General features: G+C 40.8%; 1 pseudogene; it reads right to left on the reverse strand.

Annotated features, from left to right (window-relative positions):
- Positions 1–15,386, reverse strand: part of LOC115434110 (YLP motif-containing protein 1-like) — a 47,525-nt pseudogene extending 32,139 nt beyond the window's left edge.
- Positions 15,387–15,755: the final 369 nt, after the last annotated feature.

Consider the following 15,755-nt stretch of genomic DNA (forward strand, 5'->3'; position numbering starts at 1 on the left):
AGGCACCAAAAGAACTCATCACATTCATAAATTGTTGAATAAAGTCTGATGAAGATCAATGCATGCATTTTTGAGTTATATTACTCACACACACTCACACACAAATGACTGATAAATAATATGCATACAATGTTAGTGTGCAGGATCATTATTGACAGATAAATATTAACATTATTTTCACAGTAAAAAGACAAAAACATAGGTATTTGTAAATCCATGATACATATGCACATAACATTGACTCCACACATGACAAAATACATCTGCAATTATTTAAACAGCTGATGAATCAAATTTTTTTAAGCTAAGCTTTAAATTTTGCATTTTTTTTTATTTTATTTTTTTTACATATTTAACACTATGAATACATGAATTTTAGGCAGGTGGACAAAAGTCATCTTGAAAAGTCATGTGTAGACATTTTTTTTTTCTGTGATCTTACATGAAACAGTTAATAACCTAATTATAAAAACATGCAAACGTTCTCATATTGCACCGTTTGCAGTTATCTGCATCCATGCGTGACCTTTACCCTCTAAATGATAACCTGTCTAACCTCACGCCCCCCCCCTCGTTGCTGTGCAAAGCTCTGTGGTTTCAGACTGAGGAAACAGTGACACACTTGCATGGGTGCCTGCCCTCACGGACACACTCACACACACATTACAGGGTGCACACACACTGTTTTCATGACACACTTCATTGCAAAAACATAAGAGGCTCATTAGCCTTAAAGCCAAATCCAACTCCTCCCCCCACCACCTCCTGCCATCACTCACAAACACCACAGCCTTTTATTATTAGCCTTGATGACTACATGCAGACACACTCACACACACACTCACACACACACATATACATACATACATACATACACAGGACAACATGAAACATGCTCCTTGCCTGGGAAATGTTGTCTCCACATTCTTCAATTCAGGAGCTACACATGGTAAGAGGAAATGTGGTATAGAGGCACAAAAAAAAGAAAAAGATGAAGAAGAAAAAGTGGGCGTTGGGGGATTCTCACACAGTTTGCCCTGGGGTTATCCTCTCCTGTCTACCTCCTCCTCCAGCCTCCCTCCCTCTGCCTCTCTTTTCTGTCTTCCTTCGCTGTCTTCTCTTGCTCTCCCACAGCTTGTTTCCAAATCTGTCCTCCTTCGTCACCTCACCCCCAGGAGCTCCATTTCTTTTTTCTTAGACCGTTGATACCCAGGGATTGGGGGGGGAGGTAGGGAGAGTAAAAAAGAGGAAAAAAAAAGGAAGGTGGCACAGGGGGCAAGGAGTGGGTGGGGGGTGGACGGGGAGCAGAACTACGATTGTCACCCAGTGTGGTGAAAGCGATGCCTTCAACTCCTTTAATCTCCAAATGGGAGGAGGAAGAAAAAAAAAAATTGGATCAGTATTCGTCTTCAGCCAGCAATTGCCACTTCTCTGTGCTCTCCCTTTCCTCTTTAGCCAGATCACTTGTATCTTTTCTCCTCTGCCTCCTCTTTTCCTGCTCTGTCTCCCTCTTCACGGCAGGTTTGGGCTATTCATTCAGACGTCAGGCTCACTTCGTCAGCCTTTTGTTGCGAGTCATAGAAAGAGAGAGAGAGAGAGAGAGGAAGAGAGAGAGGAGAAAGGGTGGGGGGGGAAGAAAAATGGGGGGGCAAAAGACAGAAAACAAATGGGTGCCACAGCTATGCAGGAGAAAGAAGGAGGAGGGAGGTAATAAAAGAGACGGAGTAAAGGGAAAAAAAAACCATGAAGAGCACCAGTCACAGCGAGAGGTGCAGCGCTCCTGGCACACGTCGACTCCCTCTTCCATTCTCGCCGACCTTCCCTCTCTCTCAACATATTTCCTTCGCTCTTTTTTTTTTCTATCCCCTCCCTCCTTCCCTATTTCCCTCCCTCCCCTCCTCTCTGGCTGGCTTTTGGTTTTATTATTTGTGAGCTGGCCTTCACGGTCCTTTAAAGAGTGCCAGCCCCCTTTTCCACCTCTCAATCTCACTCCTTTTTGCTCAAAAACTCTCCTTCAAGATCTCCTTCTGTGATGTTTCATCCCTTCCCCCGTATACTCTGGCATGAGCTCAAATAGATTCATCTTTTTTTTCCTTTTCAACCAGCTATTCAGTGTCTCATTTCTGGTTTCAACATGAGAAAAGTGGCGGGCATCAATACTTAGCGTGTGCAAAGGATAGACACAGACACAGGTAATGAGTGATCACAAGGAGCTCCCCACTTGTACATAAAAACACCCACAAAAGCTCTTATTATTAATAGAAAACCGTATTTTACATACAGACTGAGCAGGTATGTAAAAGATGCAGATACACACCTGCACCTGAGTTCTCAATGAATCAAAAACAACAGACAAGACCCTTAGAGAAAATCCTACCAGAAGTCTAATTGATCCGCAGACTTAACCGAGGCACAGGAGTAACAGATTAACATGTTTACTACGACGGCGGTCTGAGAGAAAAGCTCAACACACTTTGTCTGTGTCTTTGAAAGGACTTTAGTAATGAAGGTTAAGAGGACTATCCTGGCTTTGAGGCCATAATGTGCAGCCACAACACATGAGTGACTACACAACTCAGTACAAAAAGACATTAGATACAGAGCCTTTTTTTATAAATTGGATCCCTGCCAGATGTAATCATGTTCAGAGTAATCTTTTTACCTTTAATATTCTAATTCTTAATGGCGTCATATCTCTGTATGTAAAACACACAGCAACATGAACAGGAGTAACATGTCTCTAAATGAGACAAAACACTAGGCTATACAAACTTCTATCATTTATCTCACCAAATGGACTATGAACCATATGTGGTGTTTTTGTGTGTTAAACTTATTTCATGTGTTTGAAAGGTTGTTACAAACGAGTTAAGCATATTCACTAGATGCTTAAATTTGATGTAATCATCTTCATATTGAACCTTTTTACCTTTAATATTCTAATTTTTAATGGAACTTATTGAAAAAAGGAGCTTTTTTGCATATAGGTAGAAGTGTGTAAAGATTATAGGTGACAAATCAAATTATTTCATGGATTTGGGTCAGTCTTTTACTTATACTCATGTAGCATTTGAGAAATCTTTACCACCAGTTTATGGTTTTGTCAGTCAACACTTTAAACCAGACTATTCTGACAACTCTATACAATGCAGTAAAGGTTGATTAACACACAATGTTCTTCAGCATGAATTTCTTAAATTTTCATCTAGCACCATCATCAGGTCAACAAATGAATTTTGCTACATATATATTTATATTAAAAAACATCCAGACACAATATGCATCAGCTACACATGTTCTTCATTCTTTATGTACTTGACAAACATTAGCATGCCAACACATTAGACATACATTTCTTTTTTTTCCTCCTCAAAACTGTTATCTTCATTTAATGTTGAATAAGTTAAAGAATCAGATTAAAGTTTTAAGTGCACAGAGAAAAACTACATTTTTAGGGAAGTACTATGAATATGAAAGGAAGCATTCATGATTTACCAGAACAGCCAGGTAGAGTCAAATAAAGGCTGTACATGCACAATGCAGTAGCATGTTGCCATATTGTAGGGACCTGTTGTAGTGTCCTGAATGTATTTACTGTCAGCTCAAAGAGAGTTTAAAAGGCTCCATGAGGAGGTTTGATTACACATGTAACAGGAGCCCACAAACCAGGCCTGGAGTAAGAAAGCCTCATTCATGAAAAGAGAGCACCGTGGGGGTGAAAGGGAGGGGCGTCTACTGTATAATATGACCTCTAAAATTCACCAGCCCATCTGCCTCCTGTGACATGGCAAACCGCTGCCAAATGATCAGAGCATGAATGTGATTCTAGGGAAAATGCTGAGATGAGAAGAGGGACAGTGGAAAAAAAAAATGTGTATGGAGAGAGAGCACAGCTGCAGGTGGACAACAGATGTTGATGGTTTTTTCTCTTTTTTCAGGGAGGAGATCTCAGAACATAAATTCTTGTTCTCCCATTCAAACTCCGTCTGTGCGCATCCCTCCACCTCTCCAATGCCGTCACTCCCATCCACCTCTTTTTCTCTGAGACTTGAGCCAACTGGCCTGATTAAAGAGAACGATGGAAGGAGGATGTGAATGATGAAGAGGTGTGTGTGTGTGCATCTGTGTGTGAGAGAGAGGGAGAAAATCAGGAATGAAAGCGGACAGTATTGTTTATTACACTCTTTACGTATGCTGCTGGCTTATACAAACCGAGCACGCGCAAGCATTTTGAAGAGTCTACTCCATAACACTAGCTTTGTGATGGTCAGCATGCAAACACACTGCTTTATGTGGTCTAAGATTTTACATGTGACGTCAAACTCAGTGTTTACTGTCATCTTTGCTAAGCACAGAGCTGGATGAAATGACATACAACAGGAGCAGTTTTATGCTTTGGAATATGCTGATAATGTCAGACAGCTGAAGAATGAGGGCTCATAATCTCAAATTTAGACTATCAACACGGGAGAGCAGTTTTATACACTCTGTAATGATAGATGTAGGAAAAAAACTACATTTTTTGTCCATGTGAGTATACATTTCTCGATTCATGTTGTACTTATTTATAACATTACAGCTGTCACAGTATTTGGATGTTCAAAACAATGGAGGTTTCAGAATTTATGAAGTACATTAAATGCACCATATCTCTGTATGTAAAACACAGAGGAGTAACATGTCTCTAAATGAGACAAAACACTACACAAACTTCTAACATTTACCTCATCAAATGGACTATGTACCATATGTGGTGCCTTTGCGTGTTAAATTTATTTCATGTGATCAAGATAATCTAGCTAAACATATTCACTAGATGCTTAAAATAACGGATTAGCACTAACATCATCTGCTTTATATGCATTTTATTGTATTAGAAAAACATATTTTAACATGATAATGTTGCAGTATGTTAAATGTCAGGTCCCAATACACCAGATACAAATATTACATAACCATCTGATCATAATTTTCAGCAAAGTTCAATTATTATTTGGAACCATCACACTTGTTTCCATTTGCTTGCATAAAAACAGTGTAATAAAATAGATGCATGACATTTTCACTTCAATTTGCACTGTTTGAGCTTTGACTGGCAGTCTTTTAATGACACCATCTTATTGTGCTGCTTTCCTCTGTTTGTTTGCCATTTATCTATCTTTGAGTTTAACCCATAAAGACACAAACATCTATCACTGACCAAAACCATCTACTGAAGTAACTGTTTAATACCTGTTGATCCACTAAACCTATCAATACATGTAAATAATTGGTGTAAAATACAGTTATTCATCTTTTCATGGTCGTCTGATTTGACCTATTTGGACGTTCAGAGACTACACAGTTACCATGGAAACACCATCATCTTCTACAACATTGGTGTAAAACCCATGGAGCTGGATCAATGACAGTGGATGGAGGCAATGGGTTTATGTTCAGTTAATCATAGATTTTACTGAAAAAGTCACTTTTTCTTCAATTTTCTTTGTGGCTGATATAAAACCCCTCAACTTTAATCTGAGATTTGATGAACATCTACCTGATCAGTATATTAAATCCAGGAAAATACATGATTTATACTGATAAAATACAAAAAAAGAGGATAATATTATAAATAAATGGTGATAAATCATTCAAAAAGGTTAAATATAAAGAAAATGTCATTTGGGAACTGACATAAAAGTAACGCTGAGTCTATATGGGTTAACATCAAAAAATGGCTCTTCTTCTTGAGGTTTATTTTATCATTAACTTAAACTAAAATAGTGTCATAAAATGAGAAGACGCAACAATTCATCTTAACCTAAATTCCCTAATTACAGCCCTAGTGTTGAACCTAATTGGGATTCATTTCATGAGGCAAAACGTAAGGACAATCTAATGTTTCTAAGCTTTTATTTGACAGTGACATTACAGTTCATGGTCACTGTTCTGAACCGCACTACTCCCCATCCACATGACGATCTATTTCAGTCCATGTTGGGATATTTCAGTGTGAAACATTTGCATCTATTCACTGTAACACATTAGCTCTAAAAACACTGTGAAACCCAATCCCATTTACGCTCCCATGTGATCCTGATCACAACTGACATGCCTCCTGAGAAATGTATATATTCGTCGGGTGCAAATGAGATTCATCTGCACTTCTAAACATATCTGCCTTACCTTTTGTTAAAACACAGCCAAGCAAAGTGTGACACATTACATGGTCCCATGGTCGCATGCTGAATACACAGAATAGTGTCAGCCCCGTGTCTACTCAACTCTGGTTTAACACCCATGAAGATTTCATTTTCTGAAAATGAATAATTCAGGGTGACTCCTCGCCTGGCAGGAGAGGAGGGGAGAGGTTTAATGAGAAGAGTAGGAGTCAAGGAATTCAGTTTCTCATTTCATTTCTCTTTTCTTTTTTATGTTTTTTTTCTTTAACTGCAAATGTTTGAGAGTGTGACCTCCTGCATGTCCCTTCCTTCGCCTCTGCTCCTAGAAGCAACAGTTAATCACTTCAAGTCTCTCTGAAAGGATGCAGCACACTGGTCAGAAAAGGCTCTTTTTGCCTCGATAGTCAGACTGCCTTTCAAGGACCAGTTTCTTTGCTTGATGATCTGTAAATCACCTATGGGTTTTCTGAAATCAGTAAATATGTCATTCGTCTCACATGGAACATAATGTCAGTGTATTTTTAATAAGATGAATGGCTTTAGAAAGCTGTGATTTCTGATTTAAATAAATAATACAGGAGTCAAATATTACCAGGAAAAAATAGGCTAGTAGAAAGGCTTTCAAGGGCAAAGAATTCTTCCCAAAAACCACAGGAAAAACCTGATTAAACACTGAGCAAAAGGAAATGTGCATTAGCATAGTCAGGTCATATTTTATCAAAAACCATCATAAAAAGAGGGGCTATATGTAATATTGATAATGCAAACTCTCAACAACATACCAGAGCACACGAAGGACTACCAAAACCACCAATGAATCTACACTATGTATCCACACACTGTATCACTCACTGAATTAAGTATAAAGCTCCTTCTTTACACACATCTGTATTATGGTATCATCAAGATTACTTCTTCAAACAAAACCCCATAGCTGGTTATTATGACAGCCAGTCAAATTAATTAGTTTACATTCCAGCTCTTTTAACTTAGCTTTGTTTTTAGACAGAAAACAGCTGCAGTAAAACCACAAATCACCATGTTTCAGTATGGTTTGTGTTGTCAATAGCTGAACTAAAAATCTGTTTGGAATCATCCAAATAAGGTCAGAAGTGTCACATTTTAGTAATTTCAGCATCAAACAGTGATGAAAACAAGTGCACTTGCAGCTTTTATCATTTTGTCACTTTCTGTTGACTGAAAGTCATTTCTTAGTGGTTGTATCCAGTGCTATCACTACTTTGGTCAAACGCCTCATGGCGTTAGTTTTCTTACCATGACAGACCAGCAGAGTGACTCACTACTCCCTCTAGTGGTCACATGAATCTGATGGTTAGTTGAGGTAAATCTATTCAGTTCATATCTCTACAATTTAATACACTGGCATTTTTGGTACAATTTCAGAGCTCTTTATTCTAAACATACTGATGATAAATTTTAATATCTGAAAGTAGAAAAGAAAAAAGAGAAAAATAAATAAACAGGTGAGCATGTTATCAGACTTGTGGATCCATAAATAAATATCTACTTTCCAGGTTCTTCAAAGTTCCCTTCAGACTTTCACTCCTAACCACCTCATCAATCTCATTAACAAAGAGTCATAACATGTTTATTGTTTTTCTACATTTTTTTTTATCTTTAATGTAAAATTTAAAATCCTAATAAATTCCACATTCCACACTCTAATAAAGGGCCGAGTTTGAGGTTGTAATGACACTGTTTAGTGCCAATAAAGTAAGTTTTGTTTCATCTAAGGCATGGGTGTCAAACTCATTTTAGTTCAGGGGACAAATTCAGCCAAATTTGGTCTGAAGTGGACCAGACCAGTAAAAAAATAATAATAATAACATAATTATAAATAAATAATGTCAACTCCAAACTTTCCTTACATGATGAAAATGTTTACATCTACAAACTGTCCTTTAAAACAATGTGGATAATATGAACAACCTACAATTTCTTAAGAAAAATAAGTGCAATTTTAACAACATTCTGTCTCAGTTTATCATTTACACATGAGCATTACAATTTACAGATCACAGTGGATTTACAAATACACAAAACATTTAGTAACAGACAGAATATTGATAAAATTACACGTACTTCTCTTAAGACATTTCAGGTTGTTCATATTTGTTCAAGATATTTACGTTTTTTTGTGAAATGACAGTAAAATTACACGAAAATATTTACATTTACAAAAAGGAAAATTTGGTGTTGTCATTCTTTAGCTATAGGTTATTATGATTGCATTTTTATAGGTTATTATGATCATATTTCACTGGTCCAACTCACTTGAGATTGAATTGGTCTGAATGTGGAAGCTAAACTAAAATGATTGCTAATTTTTCACAAATTCATTCTGTGGGCTGGATTGGACCCTTTGGAGGGCTGGATTTGGCTCCTCAGCCTTATGTTTGACACCTGTGATCTAAGGCAACCTTTTGTCTTTCTGAAAGAATCTACATTTTGGTCTTTCTTACACTATTTGCATTGCCTACAATCAGCTCCCATCTTCATTTTCCTCATTTTCCTGCCGGCGAATTCTACAACCCACAACCACAGTCACAAATGAATGTGCTGAGCTGGATATGCCATTTGTTTAGAAACATATTTCTCCCATTACATCCAACTCTATTTTCCCCCTCCACTCTCTTGAGTTGGGAGGGTGTCATGGCAGAATAATTTCCTACAAAGATAATTTCTTTTAACTTGGGGAGGGGGGAAATGGAGAGACAGGGAGGGAATGGAGATCAATTTAAACAAAGAGAAAATGCAAGAGAGACAGAGATGAAGAGAAAATGAGCAGTCATGATTTGTATAGATGTAATTCTGGCAGAGTGAGAGAAAGAGAGACAGACCAAGAGGCAGCAAGAGACTTTAGACATTCATTAGGGGAAAGGAAAATCACTGGCTGATATTAAGAGGAACATCTGGTGGGGAGAAAAACCCTGTGCTCTGCCTTAAAAGACACTGTCACAGCCACCTGCCAATGGCAAATCACACATGGTCGTGCACACAGCACATGCAGATTATTCTGCAAATGCATACAGACTGCATATCTGTGATACAATGAGGTAAAACACAACAACAATTTACACAAAGACAACAACAAAGAGGTTTTAGTGTTCAAAGCCATAACTGAGATCATGTCTGTCTCTGTCATTTCACTGAAAATGTCCAAATATAAGTGGCTGCAGTACTCAAGGTCGCAGCATCAGTAAGCCCTATGCTCAGTCAGAGGGAAAAAAAAGAGCTGTGTGCAACAAAAACAGACTGACAATCAGCAAATCAAAAAACAACCTTTCACTGTCAGCTTCAGGCCAAATTTTGACCCTCAAAGTCTTGATGCAAGTTTGCTTTATTGCTATGGCAAGTCTATGGTTGACTGGCAGCTGTCAAAGCCCTGCTTCCCCTCCCCCATCCTGCAGGAGCAATCATCATCCCAGAGTAGGTCTGTATCTCTTCCTCTCCCCTCTCCTTAATCCCTCACTCATGTAACACTGCCTGTAGCTTTGACCTGGACCCTGTTAATACATAATCTACCATCTCCAGGTCTAATATGCGATAAACCTCCCCCATCATCATCACACCAGGTCCGGGTCCAGGAAGGAAATTACGGCCAGTATGTCACGCAGAGTAGAACTGACCTTGACTGGTATGGGGCTGCCTATATGACAGCCAAGCAGGGTGGAAGTAAAGAAGAGGAAGTCCCACATTGTCATATATATATACAATATATATGGACCAGTGTGGGTGGATGGGAGTCCTAGTGAGTCATATAGTAAGCATCATACACTAGAGTGCGCCAGTGTGCGTCACCTGTATTTACACATGGGCTACATTTAGGACTTACCAGTGTAACTAATGTACTGTCTGAAGGTTTCAGCTTTTCAGGAAATATCATAAGCTTGCAACTAATTGAATTTGTTGAATTGAAATGTTACTTTTGCTATTTATATAAAATGTTTCCTGAAGGGCTTGTGTTTGGAATGCATATGAAGTATTTCCATACAAATAGGCAATTAAATTCTTTATTACAATTTATCCAACACGAAAGAAGGTGAATGAATTTGGCTAATTAACACGTTCTTGGATTACCTCTACCTGTTATTTTGTTAAGTGTAAATTTCCAGTGTTTTATGACAATGGACCGACCCCTTAACCAGCAGCAAAACTGCCTATGATTATCACCCAAAACCATGTTGCCTAGCAACATACAATTTAGGAACATGCTTTCAGAGCAGCTTTGCTCTGTCCATTAACAGATGAAATTACCAAAGCTACAAATGTCAGCCACATGCAAATGAGGTCTACCCTGCTGACTGTGTGTGTACTAACAATGCGGTGTAAGTGTATGTGGCAAACTTGAAGAAACGCCTTCTAAAGCGTGTGTCCATCTGTGCAAAGAGCAGCAGCATGTTTTGACAGCCAAGCAATGGGGATCACTCCTGACTCTCTTGGGCTTGAAAATCACGGCGATGACAACAAAACTACCTCTTTTAAAACTGTTCCCTGTCTGCCCATTTACGTGCACAGCATCCAACAGGCCATGTACAGTAAAAGCGCACAGTGAGCCGGGGGGGCTGGACAGAATGAGAATATCTGTGGATTAATACAGCAGTGGAAACTGAGGATCTAAAGGATTAACAATCCCTCCCTTCTCATTACAACCTGTGCACAGTAAATGACACAATCAGACATCAGCACCATAATTTGATTGTATCTGTCCAACAATACCAGTCCGCCTCGAGTGAACTGCTGATGATTGGAACTGAAACATAAAATTTGAAATCAATCGTTATTGCCTGAAATGTTGAAAATACATTTCATCAGTCCTTGGGGGGGACTTTTTTTTAGTTTTTACAGCTGAAAAAATACTTCTTTCTAAATGTTCCTTATATAGATTTATATCCCTCCTCTGTTAAGGTGCTAAATATTACAGTGGGTCATTAATTACATATGTTTAGTAGAATAAAAATGGAAATTTCAGAAACAAACATTCACTTTACCAAAAAAAAAAAGGAAATTATCAGTGAAACTATTTCCGACTGTCACTGTGGTTCCTATGCGCAAATCTGTGCAAGATGAAGAAGACAAAACTAATTGCTAGTCCACAGAGGTCAGTGGTGCACCTGTACGAAGGAAGGAGGGGTACATAACCCAAGATGCCAAAAAGCCTTTTCAGACTACTGTGATTATCATAATGAAACAAGACATTGGTGTTTACAACAACAGGGGCTTGGGGGTTGTAAGGAGATGGCGTGTGGAAAAGTAGAAAGGCGCATCATAGGACACAGCTGCCATAACTCCACAGCTTAAAAGGCTTAAAGCTACATACTAATAACATTGCAAATGCTAATGTAGATAACTTTTAGAATGTTGAAGCCTCAGGCGATTTCGCTCTAGGTAAATGTCAGAAGATTACGTCTACATGCAAGTAAATTAACACAATTCATTCTTGCAAAGCATTTTAAAGCATCCATACGCATTATACAAAGATGCAAACCCTGGAAAAGTTATTCAACATACTACTACATATTGTGCAGCTATACTAGATTTCAAACTACTACATTCAGTATCTTGTTCACACATAAAAGCGGAAACTGACAATTTGTAGTGTGCAGACTCCATGAATATCAGAACGGATTACAACAGCTCTTCCTCCCAAATCCTCAATATTCTCCCTAATCATAGCCATTCTGGGCTGTACTTAATGGCTATATGTCATTTAGACAAAAGAACTCCATAAGATTAATGAAATAATAAAGGAGTTGACACAAATACAAGAAATTCTGACAAATCTCTCTAACAGAGATAAGCAGACAAGAAAACAGGCAGAAGTAGGACAGCAAATTGACTGCCAGAATGTCTAAGCAAAATTTATCCTTTCAGGGAATTAATTTCAAATGAATTGACAACAGTTTTGGAGAAGAGATATGCAGCAACATTTCATTTTCACTCCACTGGCCTAGATAAGTAGAAAGGAGGCATCATTTGTCTATTGTTGATACAATAAGAACAAACATCAGACAACAAACAAATGACTGCACTAACCAGAGAAATCAAATCAATGAAACAATGTTAATCTATTAATATTCCCAGTGTGTTGACTGAAGGCTGAGCATCAAGTATCACACACAAGTAATGACATTCAGTTTAACAGTGAATAATGTTTGCAGAATGCAAAGTTCTCACAGAGATGTTACTCAGATTCCGATAATTCATGTGAAACATGGATAATTTTTTCTCACTATTTTGAACAGCTCTTGTGAATGACAATCAGGCTATAAAATGTCATATCATATGATCTTTGGATGCACAGAATGTTCTCTGTGAAGCTATCCATGGCAAAATAGTATCAAACATAAACCATATTGTAGTTCACAAGCCTGTTTATCTATCAAAAATGCTTGAAACAACCAAGAAGAAAAAAAGACTAGATCAACAATTCAGATAATGAGAAGAGGTTAAGTATGAAGAACAAAAGAGAAAAAATGATTTACTTGTATCTGGAGAAGCCATAGTGGACACAATGACTGGTGGACCTGTGCGTCGACTTAACTTCTGGTTTGCAACTAAAGCACTTTGGCCTTGTCCAGGGGCTCCACCAGGAACAAGGGCATTGTCTGGTGCCTGTACCCCACCCTTACGTGCCATTTGAGGACTTGGGTGAGGGCTGTGCATGGGTGACAGTGGCAGTATGTTCCTGTCCCTCTTCATCAGCTCCATGGGCACAGTGTAATTGGTAGAGTATGCTTTAGGTACCTGTTGTGGAGGCTGAGGTAAAGCAGGCATGGACACAGGCATCTGCTGTGGCATACCTGGCATAGGATGAATAGAGCCTGCTATGGCAGGCATTGACCCAGACATCTGATGGGGCATGATCTGCATACCCTGCATGGGCATCCCTGGCATCGTCACCCCAGAGGAGTAAGCAGACATGGGTCGTGACTGAACAGGCATCATGGACCCTGCATAAGGTCCTGGAGAACGAGGGGGTTGGCCAGGATAAACTCCAGATGCTTCTAGAAGGTGCTGAGAGGGAGCACTGCTGGGCCTCCTACCCATTACCTCTCCCATTCTTGGAGAGATGGTTTGCATGCCTCCAGGGGTCGGTGGGGGCATCAGTTGAGGGTCCACAGTCAAAGTCTGGGGAGGGTGTGGTGTGTGATGATGCTGCGGCTGGTGATAGATGTCTGAGCGGTGGCTGAAGCTATTAGAGCGACCACGCATGGGTGTCTGAGGCTGTGAGGGGGCAGGTGGAGCCTCAACAGGCCGTTTGCTGTTATGGACCACACGAGACAACACACGCGCCTGGCCAAGGTTGGGGCTACAGTGCGGACATCATTCTCCTCCATGACTGCAAGCATACTGGTGGAGTCAAACCCCTGATGGATAAGTGAAGAGATGGTGCTTTCTGACAGGCCTTCATTTCGCAGCAAAGCCAGGAACTCAGGGTCAACCGTCTTCTTTGGGTCAATGGGCGCAGGTGTCTGTGGAGCAGTGGGTGGAGGGGCAGGAACAGGGGTAGGAAGTGGAGTGGCTGCTGGAGGAGGTGCAATCTGAACTGGTACTGTTTGCACAGGGGCAGGCACAGCAGGGACAACTGCTGAGGGTTGCACTGGGACTGATGGAGGGGGAAGTGGAGCTGCCATAGGGTCAGGAATAGGCATAGTGGGTGGAGGTGGAAGGGGCTGCTGTTGTTGCAGTTGTTGCTGCAGCTGTTCTTGTTGAATTTGGTGTTGCTGTAATTGCTGTTGTTGAAGCTGCTGTTGTTGTAATTGTTGCTGCTGTATTTGTTGTTGCTGAAGTTGCTGTTGCTGTAATTGCTGCTGTTGCAGTTGCTGTTGCTGAAGCTGTTGTTGTTGCTGTTGCTGAAGCTGTTGCTGCTGAAGCTGTTGCTGCTGCTGAAGCTGCTGCTGCTGCAACTGTTGTTGCAACTGTTGCTGTTGTTGGATGCTATAAGGTGTGGCTGACTCTTGTCTCATAATCATCCCCTGACTGGCTGGGTCCACCACCAGACAGGTAGCAGACTGCTGCTGTGGATCCAATGGACGCCCATTTACATCAGTGTAAACCGGCTGACCACTCAGAGGTGGTGGTTCAGAGGCATATCGAGGAGATGCATGCTCCAAAGCATAGTGAGAAGGAGAGGGATCCCGTGAGGGTATGCGTTGTTGACCATCTGGCATCATTTTGGCAGCAGATATAGCACCAGGTTCCCTATAAGCTCGATTCAACTCATGAGCAGTCGGTGGTGGAGGGGGAGGGGGAAGAGGCGATGAAGGTGGTTGAGGTCCTGCTCTTCCTCCCTGACCCTGATCCCAAGCAGCACGGCCCCCGGGTGCCATCCCAAAATGTGAGCTGGACCTACTGAGCGGATGCGGGTGAGGCGGTGGAGGCTGGTGTTCTGGTCGGTAGAAGCCTTCAGGTGGCCGAGGAGTCATGGCCGGGTCATGGGAATAATAATCCTGATGTGGAATGGATCCTCTGTGAGCCATGGGCACTCGTTCGTAGTGGTTTAGATCCGGCACAGAGCCCTTTCTCATTCCTCGTGGGTCGTGTCGGTCTGCGTAAACCTGCCCGTACACACAGTCTTGGTAGGAATACGAGTCGCGTTTTAAATCCAGGTCAGGAGGACGCACCCCTGATGGTGGCTCGTACCACCCTCCTCCCTCTCCGTATGACAGAGAGCTCCGTCGGCCTGTTACTCTTGCCTGCTGCTCGTAGACACTCTCACCCCTGTCCCACTGACCCTCATTCCCCCCTAATGTGTCCCAACTGTGGGAGCGACCAAGACCCAATTGTTTGTTAGTGACGAGCATTGGCAAAAAAGGGAAAAAAAGATGAAAACAATAGAACAAAAAGAAAAAAACTGTGAAAAATAGCTTGTAGGAGTGCAGAAAAGTCTTCTCCTTAATTCCTCATAAAGTGGCATCAAAAACCGCAATGAAGAAAAGACGAGTACAAGCAGAAAAGACGATGAAGCCGGGTCTATTGTTTCACCTGATATCAGGTTGTAATATTGTAAGACCACGCTATCAGGTAGCTCTCTCTCAGCAGGCAGTTGTTGAATATTTAATCTCTGGTCATGCTGGCGTGTTGTTCGTGAGGAAAGAGGACACCACACATAAACACATCACACCAAACCATGCAAACACAGCACACAGCAAAGGTAGCTCAGCCAATATGTGGAATATGCAGCAGTGGGAGCATGCTTGAGATGGCCACCAAATGTTTACTCATAAGAGGGGAAATAAGGGAGGGGTCGAGAGATAGGTTGGTCCGGGGTTGGGATGGGCAGGGGCTTGTACTAATCCAATAGGGTTTATCTCTGCCTTCTCTGGGACATTTTACTCGCTCTACCAATTGCTATGAGGGATTACGTCTAAATAAAGCCTGTTTAATTCCACTTCCCACTGTGACGTCACGTGAACCAGATTCGAGCGAATCTGGTGATGGTGGTAGTGATGATGATGATGATGATGATGATGCCAATGATTAAAAGTCCACCCCCTAAACCACCCTCACACACATACACACACACAGACACACACTCCTAAAGAGTCACTCACCTGAGGCTGATGA

The sequence above is a fragment of the Sphaeramia orbicularis genome, chromosome 15 (genome assembly GCF_902148855.1).
Source record: "Sphaeramia orbicularis chromosome 15, fSphaOr1.1, whole genome shotgun sequence".
NCBI lineage: Eukaryota > Metazoa > Chordata > Actinopteri > Kurtiformes > Apogonidae > Sphaeramia > Sphaeramia orbicularis.